The following is an 18,306-nucleotide window of genomic DNA, read 5'->3' as shown; positions in this document are numbered from 1 at the left end:
ATTTTAAAGTGGTTTAGTCTGTGCTCAATTGTTATACGTGCATATTCAGTATACTTTATATCCGAGTTGCTAAGTTTTTAATATTCAAACGAATATTTTTTGAAATTTTTATTATTTAATCAATTGTATTGCAAATACATAATAAATTATTTTGATATCACTAATTAAATATTTTACATAAATAATTTAAATAATTCATATGAGGTGTTCTTTTGATTTACTACAGTAAATCGTGTATTTTAGTTATTTAGCTATTTTGGAGTATATTTTAAAATACAATATTTTATTTTAAAAACATAATTTGGAGCTAAATTTTTGTTTAACTAATTTTTTCGTCTTGGCCACCGCAGAACAGCCAAAGGTATAATTGAAAAAGTAGTTAGTAAAAACAAACTCTGGTAACAGATGCGTTTGTTGCGTGATATTTGTTTATTGTACTTCTAAGGCATATAAATTACTACTTCGATTTCATAAAAGATTTCTCATAGTTCTCCCTATAAGTATAGAGTAACTTTTCCAAAAATTTTTCAAGCCCTGTTGCCCGGGAAAACTAAAGAATGTTGGTTAGATTTAGCATTGCTAATTCTTTTCCTGATATTAAGTGTATTACCAGATATGAGTGCAATTTCCTATGGGCAATGTTTTGCACATAGGTGTATGATCGTCTGCCCTGACATATGTTCTCGTGTAGTAATGCAGTTCAGTGTTACCAATGGAGGGAAAAAAATTAGGTCATGCATTTTGGAGAAGAGTTTTAAATTATAATTTTCGTATAGTTTCTACAAAAAAGATAAATAATATTAAACTTATCTAGAAAAAGTAGAGAATAAAAAGACGTGTTTCTGAGTTTAGATGGGTTTAAAGGTATCCATGCCTTTATAACTTTTCCTACCGATTAATTTAACATTACAAGCACTTGCGTTCTTCATAACTGAAAACCCGAGGATTGTATAAATTCAGTATTTTAGAAGTCTTTTATACTATAGTTTTATAAGTAAGACAAATCATATTAAATATATTTTTAATATATTTTCTAAATTAATTGCAACAATTGTTAATAGTACTAAATAAGATAAATTAAAATTTTATTTATTTTTTAAAAAATATTCATTTGTATGTGTATAAAATATTTTCAAATAACTTAAAAACAATCAAGAATATAACAGTTGCATTTAATATTTTTAAATTTATACAATCCATTAAAACATATTTACAAAAACTATGATATGAAATAATCCTTTCTCATTTTTATCTGGTATTTTTATTTTGATTTAGCAAGGGATCAATTAAGTTTTGAAACTTTATTTGCTTGTATGACAAAAATCTGTTAAATAATATCTCTACTATTTGGATTACTTGTTATAAAAAAAAAGTTTTCAATTTTATAAAATAGTAGCACTCAATACACTTTTTCCCAAAGCCATCTTAATCCTTTAGTAGCAAAACGCAATTTAAATTGAAATATATACGGGCCGACAAATTCGAATAAAAAATAAATAGCAATAAATTAAAGGTTCATGTGTTAATATTGCAATTTTTTTATTAAGAGAGCAATAAAAAATTTCAATTACAAAAAAAAATTTAATAACTATATACTTTAATGTTAAGGATATTACGAAGGGCTTAAATCTGTTTCGGTAAATTTTTCCCATCAATAAAAATGATAAAACTACTATATGAATTGATTTATTTATTTGTATTTTATTTTATGAAATATTTTAAATTATTTATATATGTATGTATGGAATATATGACACATATGCAATAATGGAGCATATATGTATAATATTATATATAAAATAATTGTTTAAATGATTAATAGTTTTAGTTTATTCACATATATCATCATGCAATAATTAAGTTTCTGATATTGATTTTAAAAATGAAAACTTATTTATTAGTGGTTTAAAGCAAATCTTGACCTTAAGTATCTATTGTGATATTATTTGGGTTAGGTAATAAATGATTAAGTTAATATTTTAAGTTGCGTAAAAGTAAAAATTTTCTGTGGTGGAATACTCAAGGCAACCGTCAACCTTGAGCGCTAGCTAAAACTTAAAGGAGGACAATTGAGGAAAAGCTAAGAGAAGCCAATTATTCCTGGCATGATATTTGCCGAAAATTAAATAACAGAATCCAATATAAAAGAATGGTAGAGGTCCTATGCTTCACTGGAAGATGAGGATAAGAGAAAGAGGGAGAGAGAGAGGGGGAGAGAGAGAGAGAGAGAGAGAGAGAGAGAGAGAGAGAGAGAGAGAGAGAGAGAGAGAGAGAGATTTACGTAAATCAAAAAACAAACCACCTAGGCCAATTTCTGATTTCTTGATGGAATTGCTGAACGTGGCATCTTCTAGTAAACATTTTATTCTCATCTTGTTTTGGGGTAGCATGTGTGTATTATTGTCTTAGGTTACTTAAGTAAAATTCTCTTCGTATAAGTATTTTTCTTGTAAGCTTGACGTATTTAGTCTTTGCTTTGTTAAGTCATAAATCAACACTTTTAAGGTTGAATAAGTTGTGTTGTAAGAAACTAAGTTGACCTATCTTGAAGAAAACAATGTTTTTAAATATATAGTATGTGTCAAAGTAAAAATATAAGGAAACGTAACAATCGAATTTTGATTTCTTGATGTAAACGTTAAGGTAATTTTTTATCAGCTGATAGAATAGTGGAGCGATTACATTGCATTTCATTCTGAGACAAGTATTTGGTAATCGGATTGAACTTGTGTTGTTTGTGATTTTATGTTGTTTTGCTTTGTGTGTATTCTGTCATAGTTAATCAATTTTCTGTGTGTATCATGTTTTATATTTGTTTTATATATCTCTTAAATATACAAGGAAGATCTCTTGTACTCCGCGATTCTACAAGGTAGTCAATTGCATAGCGTGTAGAGTTAGAATTAATAAGAGTGTCGATTAACTATTTCCCTTAAACACTTTAGTTCATTAGAAAAGCTTTGGAGATGTATCCTTGAATATTATTATGTTAGACTCTTAAACTTTCGAAATTCCCTCTATTCTAATGGATACATCTTTGTAATAATATTTGAATATCTTGGAAGTGATAGTCTTAAGGTTAATTCATATGATAAAGGCAAATCTCACGAGTAAATAGTTTTTAAGAGTAATCTGTCATGTGTTTTAAAACTAGTGAAAATGTTTACTATATAATATATGCTACTACTTGACGGGCCTAATAATTTTATTTTATTATATGTGTTGTATTATGTTAATTCTTTTATTAACATAATTTTTTTTAGATTCTTTGAAATAATTTCCATTTAAGTACATAATTTTAAAAACATTTAAAATATATGTAATCGAATTAATATTTTTAATTTTAATATAAAAACAGTTATAGTCAACTTATGGGGTACTTTCATTGAAAGTTTTAGCATTGTCTTTCTTATAGGGAACAATTTTTCAAAAATTTACTTTACTGTGAGATTTAGTGCTATTTTATAAACTTCAGTGTAGTGATTTATTTTCTTATATTTGTATCTATAGAGTGTAATCATATTATTTTCACTAAAGGCATTTTATGAAATCTTTTTGCTATAAATATAAGTATTATTAATTTTTTCCAATTATATTTAAACTTAATTACAGGCAGTAAAGATTCAATTTAACACTTTGAATCCAACAAAAATTTCATGTTCAACATTAATTTTGAAATAAATTTGCTTTATGAATATTTATAACTTCCGGTTAACCTTCTCAGTACTTCCGGTACTGGCGCCAGGTGTAAAACCATATTCTCACTTATTAGCATAAATTTGAATTCATAATTCTGTGTAGTTGCAATGTAATTCGACTTTGGTTCAACAAATAAACATTAAAATTAATGAATGAATTCCATAAAATTATATTTGGAAAATTATTTTGTATAAACGTTCTGGCTTTGGTTATGGAATGAAGTTAATTTCGTAAACGTTAAGCTTAAAAATAGAAATCTTCACAAATATGTAAACATTTACTGGGTGTAATATTTGATATAATGGAAAAGTCCATCTGTGATGATGATTAAGATGATTCAAACTCTATTATTTGTGTCTAATAGACATGAATTTGATTATACTTTTACATTTGAAAAACAAACTAATCAAGACAAAATTTTAATTCATATATTTATACACCGTATGGTATATTGCATCCCTTTAATGCATATAATTACAGCATCACGTCTTCATTATAGTATAATAACTATATGCAAGACTAGTAAGTTGACTACTTATTTGATTATAAGTATAAGCTGAAAATAGAGTTATTTCGGTAACTTCCAAAACAAAACTTTTTTTATTCAATATTTGTAGTGTTTATTTTACTTTATCTACTTTTAGCACCAAATATAGGTGATAGTTGAGTTCAAGCACATTATTTAAAATAAATTATTTATTTAATATACCTATATTGTATTAACTGTGGTATGGGAATTATTGTGACTGGAACTGTAAGTAATCAGTAAGTATTTATATTAAAGTTTTTCACTTGAACAATATAAACAACATTCTATTTATACTTGTAAAACAATCTTCGTATAAAAAAGTGCTGTAAGATAGCACTATTAACTTTTATTGCTTCATGATTGGTTTTTTTATTCTTAACATCGACTTATCATTTCATACTCTATTTGTGTACTTTATTACAAGGGAATAGAGTTATATTAAGTTTCCTTAGACATTCGTAACTACAACACTGTACAGTATATTATACAAACGGTAGTTGTTTTGCTATTTTTTACTATTACTATTATTTTGTTATAATATTGACTTCAGTTAATAATAATTGCGTGGTAACAATAGAGCTGATTGAGTAACTTACAAAACAAAACCTTTTTGTTCAATATTTGTAGTGTTTATTTGATTTAATCTATTTTTAACACCAAATATAGGTAAAAGCTGAGTTCAAGCACATTATTTAAAATAAATTATTTATTTAATATACCCATATTGTATTAACCGTGGTATGGGAATTATTGTGACTGGAAGCTGTTATTAATCAATAACTATTCTTATTAAAATCTTTCATTCAAACAATACAAACCACATTCAATATATACTTGTAAGTCTGTCTTCGTACAAAAAGTGCTATGCGATAGCATTATTGTCGTTTATCACTTTATAAATTGATTTTTTATTATTCCCAAATACGATTTATCATTTATACTCTATTTGAGTACTTTACTACAAGGAAATAAATATTTATTGGGTTTCTTAGACGTTCAAAGGTATAACTATTTACAACATATTATACAAATGACGTGATGAATTTTGCGTAATTCTATTAGTTTTAAGAGGTATGGCTAATACTATTCGTTAGTTTCAATTTTCCTACATATATTGTACATATTAATTAAAAAATTTTAACATAATAATAATTCTACAAAGTTGGTTATGTTATTCACTATCTTCAATATCTGAAGTGCTATATAATAAACATCTTTACACAGTACAATTCGCACAACAGATATTTTAGGTCACAGTGCACTATACCTTTTTCACAATAATAATAATGATACCATTCCGATCTCTTCTCTTTTGTCGTTCTTGATCCTATTTGTGTGTGGCGAATGGTACTTAGTAGCCGAATTCGACGTGTGGCACCGCAACGATGATTCGACCGTTTTTGGAACCTGTGAAATCTACCATAGCTTTCGTGTCTCTCTTGTCCCTTCAGTTACCAAATTTTATTGCAATTTTTTCAAAAATTAACAAAAATGACAAAAACTTTTATATCACCTAATAGTTAAATAATTATTTTTATGATACACCAAGTATTTAAATTGAATTTTATAATCTCATGCAGTTTTTGTCTGCCACAAATATGCCTCTCATAATTTCGTCATTTAAGCAATATAAGCATAATTTGAGTTTAATTTATGTCAATCAAACGATACCCCAAATTAATTATATATCAACATTTCCATTTAATGCCTATCATTGGTTAAATATTACCACTTTCACATATTTGCCCGCATCAAAAGCCCCAAATTTGTTTATCTCTGTTCACCATAATTTATATCAAATTACAGCATGCATCCGCAGTAGGAAGTGCACACGACGAGTATAAGCCAAAGTTTGGGTTTGTGAGAAATATATTGTGGCAAATATATTCCTGCCATGTAGGCACATATATTTTGTGCATATTTGCAGGAACGTGTTCCAATGTGCAAACAGCAGAATTTGCACTTTCTGATGACACTGCAACGTTTGTGCCGATGCATGGGATGTATGGGATGCATGGGATGTGTGGTAGCATACAGAAATGAATTCAATCAAAATTCCTGATATCAGCAATGTCATTCTCAGCTGCAACTGTTTTCATAGCCTGTAAGTGGATTACTGCTTCCATGTAACATGTACTGCACTGTTGCCAAAGTGGCTGAAATTTGCAGCTTGTGGCAGCTTGCTAGGGAGATATTTGAATAGTTATTATATCCGCCACAAGTTGAAGACATTTTGTTTGGTTTCCGCAAATACAAGTTTGATATACATAAGTTGTCATTTTCATTTTCAATTTCGATTTCGGTTAGTTGGGTTTCATCTCAGTATTTGTATATACCAGCATTCATCAATCTAGTAATCCTTTTTTCTGCGTCTCACGTCAAAGTTAGATTTGCGAAATATGTTCAAGTTCCTTTTAAAAGTTTGGAATACATTGAAAAATGTTAAGTATCTGCCAAAGTTCAAAGCATATCTTTGCAATACTTTCGTTTCCGCTGCTTGGTTGCGTATCTGATGTTGTCAGTTTTATACACTCTTCTCCACTGCCACTTAGTCTTTGCCTTGAAGTGCATTTTTGCGAAATACTTTCGTAGAATTTTTTGTCAAAATATTAGTTAAGAATAAAGTTTTGTTGGTTATGTAGAGACGGCACAACTATGTTTGGCGCTTTTGCTTTGTTTGGAGTGCTATTAAAATTGTATGCGTTTTATTTTATTATTTTTATTCGATTTTATTTCTCATCAGCACTCCATTTTGTCTTTTTAACTACAAGTGCAGAAAGATTGCACTGATATTTGTACATAAAATGTAGAAAAGAGTCTTTGCTTGGCATAAAGTGGAAAACATTTTCCGTATTTCACAAAAGCTGCAGAGTCTCCTTCAAGCGTCGTCACATAAGTGCATTCACACCGTTGCAAGTTGAAGGAATTTTCGCAAGTGTTTTAAATTAGTTGCAGTATTTACTCCAACTGCTGTGTGACAGTTGCTGTAAAAGTTTAGTGAAAATGTGGGTCTGACATTATTAAATGTGTCATCAAAATCTACGAGAGCAATTGCTACAGATTTGGCCATTCATGTCAAAAGTGTAAGTTAGCGGAAAAATTTAGTAGTGCTATGAAATTTTAAACTGTAAGTATAAGGAAACTATTGCTTTAAGATATTTATATAAAATTTTTATAACTCATAAAAAAAAAATACATATGTTGTATAATAATTTTATAGAGACGTTTCGAATAGTTGTAAACTACAACAACAAAATTATTTTAATAAAATACTGGGTACTGTTTCGAGTATCCTCAATATTAAATTTATTTAAGCTTGATTGTGATCGTGTTCTAATATAACACAGTAAGTGAATTTGTTTATTTCACAACAAATAACCAAAACTTCAATCTCGAACATACAAGTCAAGAACAGCTTTTGGTCAGAACAGTTTTGGCTAATGAACGCTGACTTTGAGCATCAAATTTGACAGGGTATGAGTTCAATCCCAGGTACTTGCAGTCTCAAAAAAAAAGAAAATTATTTACGAGTAATAAAATATAAGAAAAAATTTTAAGACCACTGAAGATGGGTAATACTCGAAACAGATGTATGATCAGCGAAAAATTCAATTCATTAAAATATGAAAAAAATTTTGTTGTTGTAGTTTACTACTATTCGAAATCTGTTCATTAAAAATACACTAAATTCTGTTAAATAAGAATTGACACTACCTTCATAATTGACATTAAAGTGTAACATAATAATTTTACTGAACTATTTAGGCAAAAACAGTTCAAATAGGTCTGGGAACCCACAATCGGCAGCTATAAATTGGAAGTTATGAAAAACGTAGTTAATTTGAGAACTACCGTAAACACCAAAAATGACGTCAACCTAGAGATTCAACGAAGAATCCCATTTGTCAACATACGGTTTATCTCTCGATAAACAAAATAACGCTCTGCAAGTCTCTTATCATATCTGTCCAGCTGTATAGTGCAGAAGCTAGAACAATAACCAGCAGTGTACGTAGTTCTCAAAGGCATTAGGCACATTCGAAGCAAAAATTTTTCTGGAGATCTATGGCTCCTTATGCGTAGATAACGAGTATCGATATGAATAGAACGATAAGCTGTATAAGCTATAATGTTATATTTAAATAGTTAAACATTAAAAAATTTCATTGGGATTCGCTGGATTGGTCGTGTTGTGCAAATGGAAAAATATTCCGGCGAAAACTGATTTAGTACTACGAGAACAATCGCTTCAGCTTTGGCCAACCATTTCAAATCAAAAGTGTGAGATAGAGAAAAAGTTTAAAAGTATTATAAGATTTTTACTTAAGCACAATAAGAGCACAACTTTACGAAATTTTTTTATAATTTTTATAACCTATGCACATTTTTTTATATTCATTATGTTATTAAATAGTTTTATGAACTAATTTTGTTTTAAAAATTATAGATACGTAAATTATTTGAAGATGATATATTAGTAGGCGTTAAGTAGTGATGGTATTGTCGGTAGTTCATTACAACTGTCAATGCTTTTTTAAAAATATGGAATACATTTCTTAAATTGGAAAATAAGTCTTTTTACTGATGGTAACATATTTTAGACTCACAATAGGCTATGATATGTAAACTTGCTACATATAACAAACATACATTCCTTTTCACGAAGTAAACATATAAAGGACGGCAATGTAACTTTTTAGTTTGTATGGCTTCGGTTCCTTTTAATTTGAGCACAAGCCACAGTAACCGATACAATAGATACGATACTAGTTAACACTATTTTCTAGTATCTACATATGGATTACTTTGCACACAGAAAAAAAAATTATGTGGTAAACAATACAATATAATGTCATTGTATTTAATAATTTATTTATTTAATTATTTTTGATCTTAGTGATGTTGATGATTGCGATGATTATGTCTTATTTCCTTCTGCGACAATATTAGACATCTACAAAATCTTTCCATTTAGTTATATTACATTTCAGTCATTTGATTTTATGCTGAGATTTACCAGAATCGGAAATATTTTTATATAGACCGCGCTTCCATGTTATCTTTGATCATTTTTGAAGGTTTTTTGATTTTTTGAGGTTCCCAATCTGTTGCTCATTTACATATTTCACTAGAGTTTTTGCGTAGTGTATGTACATAGTTTTTGCATAAGCATTGTTGCCTTATGTTCCCTTGTTTCTCTTAACTTAATTTGCTCTCAACTTAACCCAAATGTATACATTAATTTGTGGAAAAGTAAATGATAATAAGAATAATAATTGCTCAACAATGATAGTGCTCACCTATATATATATCACTAGAATTTTTTAGCAGCATATGCAGCTAGTTTTTGCATATGCGTAGAATTTTTTGTCCCTTAACTTAATTGGCTTTCAGGTCAACATTAATTCGTGGAAAAGAAAATAATAATAAGATTAATATATAAGCTAGAAAAATACTTCCAGATTTAGAAATTTCAGTATAATCAATTTAATTTTAAAAATAAATATATTATTCAATATTTTTATTTTCTCAACAAATTAATAACAGGATTTATTTCTAACTCGTCTTCACTTAAAAACTAATAAAACTGAGTTTTCATATTCGAACGTGATTCGAGCCAGATACGAGTACATTGAGATACTCGTAATAATAGAATAAATCGCAATTTACTCCTTTGCACTTCTCGTATTATTGTGGTTATTGCGAGAAGCATGACAAATCCTAGAATATGGCTCGTAAAATTTATGGTATCGCCTACAAGAATTAAGGAACAATAAAAAGAGAAGGATTTGACTGCTTTCTATTCACTTTGCAACAATCGCAGAAAAAGGACGATTTTTTATTTGTGCACAACTTTTTTATGATCCTATAAAAAAGTTGTGAAAATTGTGCCAATGTAAATACGAGAGGAAATAAGTGAAATAATATTATTAAGTAAATAAAAATGAAATAAAACTGAAAATCAGTCTCTGTGCAATATAGAGCCAATAAAGGAAACGGGTAGAAGTAACTTTATTATTGTTTGTTTTATTAAAGATACAATAAAATATTCAAATATACAATAAAATTTAGGTAATGGGAAAATTGGTATATTTAAGGTGAAAATGTTATATATATATCATATTTACCAAAATATGTCATAAAATGATAATAATAATTTTAGAAAAGTATTGCGACACTTATTTTTTACTTTAGGTTCATAATAGAATTTATATAAAATGCACTGTAAAATAAAAAGTTATATACTATAAAGCTGGGTTTATGTTATCCATGTTAGAACGAAGTTAATTGCTTATTACTTCAATGACTATTTAACTTTTATTTTATTTTTATTTGTGAGTTCTTTATTAGAAATAAATTTTAGCATAAATTAATTAATACAGTAATCATATGCTTATACTATGTTCAGACAGCAAAGTTCTTTAATTTAGTAAAAATGAAATTAAGTTAATTTTGAAAGTGTTCATACTGCCCCAAATTAAGGAAATCATATGTTTTTTATTTACTAATGGAATATTAAAAATTCCATGCTCCTAACATCATTTGTATCTTGAAAATTAAAAATTGATTATTATAACTATAACGGATGGCATTCAGTAGTTTTATTAGCTTTAGTTGATTTCACCTTTGCGAATTATTATTTTTCACTCTATTTTAAATTAATAAGAGTAACGGTTCTTTCTCTAAATTAAAATTTAAAAATTTCCACTACTTTCAAAATATTTCCCGCTTTTAATTAAGTAATTAAAAATGAATTTTTCGTTATCTCAACTTTATCTTTTGCTTAAAATTTATCTTACACATAGTTGCATTTAAAATGTTTCTTTACTTCAGCCTTCGTTTCAACGAAATTAAGGCCATTTTCCTTAATTTCGTTCTAACCTCACAACTTAATTTCGCTAAAATAAAGTTGAAATTAAGATTTTTGTGAAATTAAGGTATGTCTGAACATAGTATTAGATTAATATAAATGAAAGTATAAATATTTAATAAATTATATTGAAATAAATTCTTAAAATATAGCTATTATTTCTTCATTAAAATTGTCTATGGGATTTTTGCATTCTTGGAATTTCTAAAATTTACTTAAAATCTGAGAGGTCATGCGTTACTTGTCAGTCAAATAGTAAGAGGAATTTTCTGAGGCAAATAAATGTTTGCAGTGCACATACTGTGCGATTGTCAAAAAGTTAAGTATTTATAACACACAAAACAATTTGCTCATGTCAGAAGTTCATATTATGTCACCAAGTTTTGCACTTGACAGTTATCCTGACAGCAACATGAGAATATATTGCTTAATGCACGTCCCGGAAAATATTTGTTGTCTGTTAATGCCTAAAAATTTAAAATTATGTACGAAGTTTATGTATAATTTTGTATGAGTTAGTCTGCGCATACTTTCCAAATGAATAAATTCTTTAAAAAACTACATATATGAATGAGTATATATTTTTTCAAAAAAATATAAACTATGCAGATACTGTATTTATTTATAGTTAATGAAAAAAGAATTATTATTGTTGAAAAGAATTATGTTGTTATAACATAATAATCTCGATCCAACTGAACGCTAAAGACAATCTTAGAATTTTGAAAAATAATTTCGTACTGTTTTGTTATCTCAATATATATCTTTTTTGTGTTGTGCTGATGAAATTGCAGATTTGGAGTGGCGACCTGTGCCCAAAGCCTACTTAAGCTCAAATAATGGCATGTTGCAGTAAGGATTAGCGTTTGTTCATATATAGACTGGAATTCAGCGTACGAACAACGTTGAAAGGCACGACTCTCCCATTATGTAAAGATGAACTAACGTAACAATTGTAAGAACTTGTTTCTGATTTTGCACAATGATAGTTCGCAACAATTCTAAGAACTTGACTAAATTCCTGATTTTGCAGGAAAGGGAGATTAGACTGACTATTTTTAAGTATAAAGTCATTACAATTCAAAAATAGTGAATTTGTTAAGCACTATTTAAAGATTTTTCATTGATTTCTTCTTCTATTTCAAAGACTGACAGCAGTGGTGAGTTATCAGTTAAGATTGCAGTTCTGCAACTATCCTGTATTAGTGAATCGCTAGGAAAATTTAACAGCAACGTTATCAAAATTCTGTCTTGTGGAACGTGGTTTGCAGAATATGTGGCTCATTTGAAAAATTTTTTCTAAATTTAATTTAATTCAATTTGAAATAATTGGTAATTGTAAATGTGTAAACACATTTCGTTTTTGTAAAAAATAACTAGTATTCCTAGTATGGATAATAAATTATTAAACAATAATATTATAACTTTATACACACGAAATGAACACGAAACCTTTGTCGCGAATACTAGGCTCAGATCTCATGACATGTATTCACAGTTGGAATTACGCTCTGTTTAGGGGCGGTCTATACTTAAATATAGGGACGGTCTTTTTAAGTTTAATGCCAAAGAATTCAATATATCTGAACGTGATTGTTCTTTGATTAATCGTAATGAAATTTAAAACATATGTCATATTATCGCTGTATACCAGATTTTCAGAAAACATAGACCTCTTGTTTTTCATAAAATGCGTCTATCTGAAGTTAAGGTCTTGTTAAACGGAAGCAGTACTAGAGAATAGGAAATAAACAGGGTATCAACTCCCAACGAAGTGGTGCACAGCGACCATAGTTGATTGTTTGTGTAGCAATACTAACAACTTGTACAAATTTATGAAAAGTGTTTTAAGTTTTAGAAGATTAATTATTAAAAAATTTATATGAATAATAATGTTAATAATATGCACCATTTTTTTGATTGCCAATATGATACACAACAAATATGTTATAGTCAATTTAGATTGTATGTAAAATTCTATAATTTTTGTTAGTGCTATATGAATTTCTTTAAATTAATATTTAATAACAAATAATAAAAATAATATAGAAAAATAAAAATCGTACTCCATATAAACATTTCTAAATTGTAACTCATGTTCATCAAAAAAAAGCAAAAATTCTGTGTCTGTAACTTTTTTAATCAAAAGCCAATGTTAATTATAATTTGTCCCAAAACCGGCAAGCATTTCCCCATAATCTAAACAGCAACAAGTTTCTGCTTAGCAACATGTTGCTACAACTTTTGTATCCAACAACTATTGTTGTGTTTCAGCCACGCTCACAGCGCACATTTGTGCTCTCACTGGTTGTGTAAATGTTTACAGCATCCAGTTTCATTCAAAGTAAACAAAACCACGCGTTGCATCTCGTGAGAATATAAAATCGCCGGTAAATGCAGAAATACATTTTCTCCCCATAACCAAGAAGTCATATTAGGTAATTTGCCAAACAAAATACGTGCTGCGCTTTAGGCGCCTACATTGGTAGTAGGCCTAAATGTATGCTTCGATAAGTTTTTAGTAGCAACTCAGCTGCCGATGATGCAAGTCGTTTTACGGAAAACCAAATTGATGGAATTTATTTAAGAAAAAAAAAACGAACAAAAAATAAAGTAAATATACTGTATATCTATGATTACATAGTATATGTTGTTGAAGTAATGTGACTGTCTGGATATAGGCGCGTGTGAATAATAATAAATGAAACAGAAAATGAGTATAAAAACAAAAGTCGAAAAATGAATTTAATGAAGTGTGAAAAAATTCGAAATCAAATCGAAAATTAGTGAAAGTAATCAACTTAAGCGAAATATCGCAGTAAAGTGGCGTTGAATCAAAATATTATATAAAAAAAATAAAAAGTGTTTTTAAAGAAATTAATATTTGTAAGAATTCAAATCAAAAATATATAAAAAAACGTTAACGTAACTAAAATTGTGTGTGGAAAAATAAGTTCTCAGCACAGTCTCAGTACAGACGATTGCAAAAATAAAATCACTCATACGACCCGTTGTACTTGGAATAACGTAAGGCCAACATTTTTGCACGTCTTGTTTATTCTCCATTTTGTTTCTTTTTCTTTTGTAGTTATTTTTTTTCATTTTTAGTTTTATTTGCAATTTCAAACTCAGTTTTGCATTTAAGCAACGTAAGCAGTTGCTTCAATTTTAGGTGTTGTTGCGATGGTGCGGTTATATCCTGTTTTCGAGTCCTGTTCCCCATTGTGTAAGAGCACGTAAGTGCATTTGCATGTGTGCTGATGCCTTCATTCATGTTTTCAGCTTCAATTACTTTCACATTGTACAAGTATTCATTGAATACTTTTTTTTTCAAACTTCATACATGTTTCAGTACAAAAAAAAGTGTCTGCATTTGCGAAGCAATTGTGAAACGGAAATGCAATATATTTTTATCTTTTTTATTGATACAATTTTTCTTTAAGCTTCCGGCTATGTTCTGTACTGTATCTTCGTAAGCAGTTATTTATAGCTGACTCCCGCAATTTAGCAATTTTTTCTTTGTTCGGATTGCACTGCGCTAAGGTGCAGAAAAGTGGAGGTGGTTAAGTTTGTGTCTGGAAAAGTTTTCTTTGTTCTGTTTTGATTTATATTCGCTATTTTAATTTTCTGTTTCCAATTTATTCTATGTATATTATTTCATTTTATTTATGTGCAAAAGTTTTTATGCAATACGATTTTGTATGAAAGGCAGGAAATCTTGATCATTGTTTGTGACAAGTGACATTAAAAAGGTTCATATAATTAAGGGGCTTACAAAAGAATTCAATTAACCTTTATCAGGTTATTTAGTTAAGATAAGCGTAAAACACACCATCTAATGTATTTACTAGTTAAAAATGCACGTTTTTTTTTTATAAAACAATATGTATTAAATAAAATAAAAAGCTAACGAAAAATAATTAAAAAAACAATATTGTTAATTTAAAAAAATAGCATAAAGAAAAAGGTAATGTCATAACGAAAAGGTAAAGGAAAGTAAGTTTTTTATCTTCAACTGGTTTTTATCTTGTGGACTTAAGTTAGACTTTGATTAACATGAATTAAAAGAAATGATTCAATTAAAAATATAAACTAAAACAATCTTTCATTTTTCATAACAAAAATTTAAAAAAAATTAGTTATTTTCAACCGGTTCCTATCTGGTGTACTTAAGTTGGGCTTTGATTTTCATGAATTTAAGAAAATAATTCATTTAGAAATATAAACAAAAATAATTCTTCATATTTCAAGTGTATTAATTTTTGTTAAATTTCAAGCAATTTAAATAATAAAATGTAAATGTTTTTCTTAAACGTTGGCCATTGTTGATTTTTTATTTATTAAATACCTCAAATTCAGTTAGTTTCTATAGCTGTGGTTTATGCGTTAGCTTTAATTAATAACACTGTAAGTGTTAGATTGGTTTCTCTCTTTCTGTATATGTGAACTATATTAACTGAATACCAAAAATTAAGTGAAACCTGGACTATAAACTAATTAAATAAATATTCGAATATTCACTGATAATGAAAATTTGACAATATTCGAAACAGCGTTGAATGGTCAGCCACTCACATTTTTGTTGTTGCTTTTTTATTACTATTCGAACCCTTCTAGTTTTTAAAGACCGTTGATGATGTGTATTTGACGATATCAAAAATAGTTGTATTAATTTAATTAATTAAAATTAAATATGTGTTTAGGATTTGTACGTATTTTGTCTATTATATTATGTGTTTATCTATTTGAAATAGAGTTTATGTGATGACAAAAATATTTTACGATAGGAATTTGTTATACTACAACATTTTGTATTATTAAACAATGATTTTTAAATGAAAATATATGAAATATATACAAAATTTTTTAATAATTTGGTAGTGCCTTGTTATGAATAACGAAATTAAAATTATTTTTTCAATATTTAAAATGAAAAATAACGAAAGAATTTATTGTAATTTGCTATTTTTATTTTTACATAATGGGAAAATGAAACTGAAAGGAGCGTGTTTTTCTCATAAACGCATGGGGGAATACTTGTACTTAAGCCTTTAAGGTGTTTCTTCTGCATAACATATACTTTTTTTATGGATGTAATGTCTTTCATATTGCTTGATCAGTTATCTGTAATCTTTGCTGCATATTGTTTAAGGGATATCAGTTGAAAAATTATCAAAGCTCACGAGTTAAAATGCATTTATATTTTCTATTAAAATGTTGTTCATACATGAGCTCGTTTAAAAGTCTGTGTTTTATATTAATACCTCACAATTAGCTAACTTTAGTAAACGTTAATTATTCAAATATTTACTTTACAGCCAAATACAAAAGACAACAGAAACATTGAGGTTACAAAACTTGTAGAGGTGCGATAAGTCGCAGACCAGTGCTCATTGTCGCATAGCTGACTTCATCACTTCTTCAAGCTCAAACTCCAAAGTAATGAGGAATTGAGGGCAAAACAAGCATATGAAGATTTTTTTGCAAATTATGTAGGCTTGATTTTCCTTCTCTTCCTTACTAGTTTGGAATTTCAGCATGAAGAAGTAAAGTAATTTATGCGCTATAGGTGTGTAGTCAAAATCTAGATATTAAAACTTAGGGTTTCATATCTTAATTTGGCTTCTCGATTATATGTAAACAAGGATTTTCTTGTTTTCGTTTAAAAATGTGAATCTCTAATACACATCAATTACACGTTAGTTCAGATCAAACACAGTGTTTCCAATTTCCACGTATATTTGTTGAGAATCGAAATTTATATATTGTAAATTATTTGTTGATTTTAGTACTTATTTAGTCTGTTATAAATATTGTATTGTATCTTATAACTTTTACTATCAAATAAGGTAATAAGTAAGGAAATGCCAATAACAACAAATATTTTTGGTTATTTTTTAGAGGATTTTTCTTTTATTTAGTTAAGGAAGCACGTCTTTTGTTTATTGTCTTACATATTTCAGAGAAAACTCTCGTGCATAACTTTTTTCAATTTTTTACTAAGGTAATATCTTGCGAAATTAAGGCAAATTGTTGGAGGGCATCATGTAGGTATAGTGTTAACAGGGTAGTTTGATAGTTTGTTGACTTTTAAAATGAAAGGTATGTACCGTCGCACAGTGTGACAAAACACAAAATTAGGCGGTCATAATTCGATATTTTCGGAACCAGTGGAGATATTGATATGAAATTTTCCTAAAATATAGTTTTTGAGTTGATCTTTCTTTTAAATCTAAATTGAGCCCAATCGGCCTACCGGAACTACCCGAAATTTTTGCCCAAACATGGGGATTTTACTGTGGTCCCAAGATTACTTAAAAACTATGATAGGTAGAAAGCTGAATTTTGGTGTCCGGGAAACTTACGTTATTATCTAGATTTCAACATTTTTTTAAGGTTTTCCGCCCACTGCCACACCCACCCCCCATACAAAATTTTCATTATAAATCATTTATTATCGTTAAAAACACTTTTTGCACTTATTGGACTACACATATACGTGACTTACATAGCAACACAACATTACGCAAAAAATGGGTGTGATCCGCCCATTAGTTCCTCAGTTATTTGCAGTTTTATGCAATTTTAGCGAAATTACGATTTTACAAAAATTGAACCAACTTTAAACCTTTATAGCTTTTTTACTATTTATTCAAAAATGATCATTTTTCATTTTTTTTTGAAGCTTACGATATTGTTATTCATTATGTGTAAAAAAAATTTCAATTTTAATTATCAAAAAAATTTTATTAGCGAAATTGCACAAAAAGTCAGCTTTTTTTTCATGGCCATTTTCACTTCTATCTACGATACCCAAAAAATGTATCCGAGTTTTTTCATGAAATTTTTCCTATTAATAGCCAAATAGTTACACTTTACAATAAAACAAAAATTGGCCTGCGCACTCTATGTTTTACACCTATTTCAGGCCTCAGAAACCAGCGAAAAATTACGAAAAATATTATCTACAATAAACCCCATTTATTTCAACAACAAATTCAATGAGTAATAACAAAAAGACATTTATAATTTTATAAATATTTAATTTATTTATATTTCAAATTTCAACTAAATCGGTTGAAGAATAACGAAGTTATAACACATTATGTTCAGACGCCTGACCGGAAGTATGATCACAGCGTTTAACCTTGAATGTACAGCTATTCAATTTTACACAAGCAAGTAATGCGTATTTGAAATATGAACA

Source organism: Teleopsis dalmanni, chromosome 2, assembly GCF_002237135.1.
Source record: "Teleopsis dalmanni isolate 2A chromosome 2, ASM223713v2, whole genome shotgun sequence".
NCBI classification, from domain to species: domain Eukaryota; kingdom Metazoa; phylum Arthropoda; class Insecta; order Diptera; family Diopsidae; genus Teleopsis; species Teleopsis dalmanni.
This window is presented reverse-complemented; position numbering follows the sequence as displayed.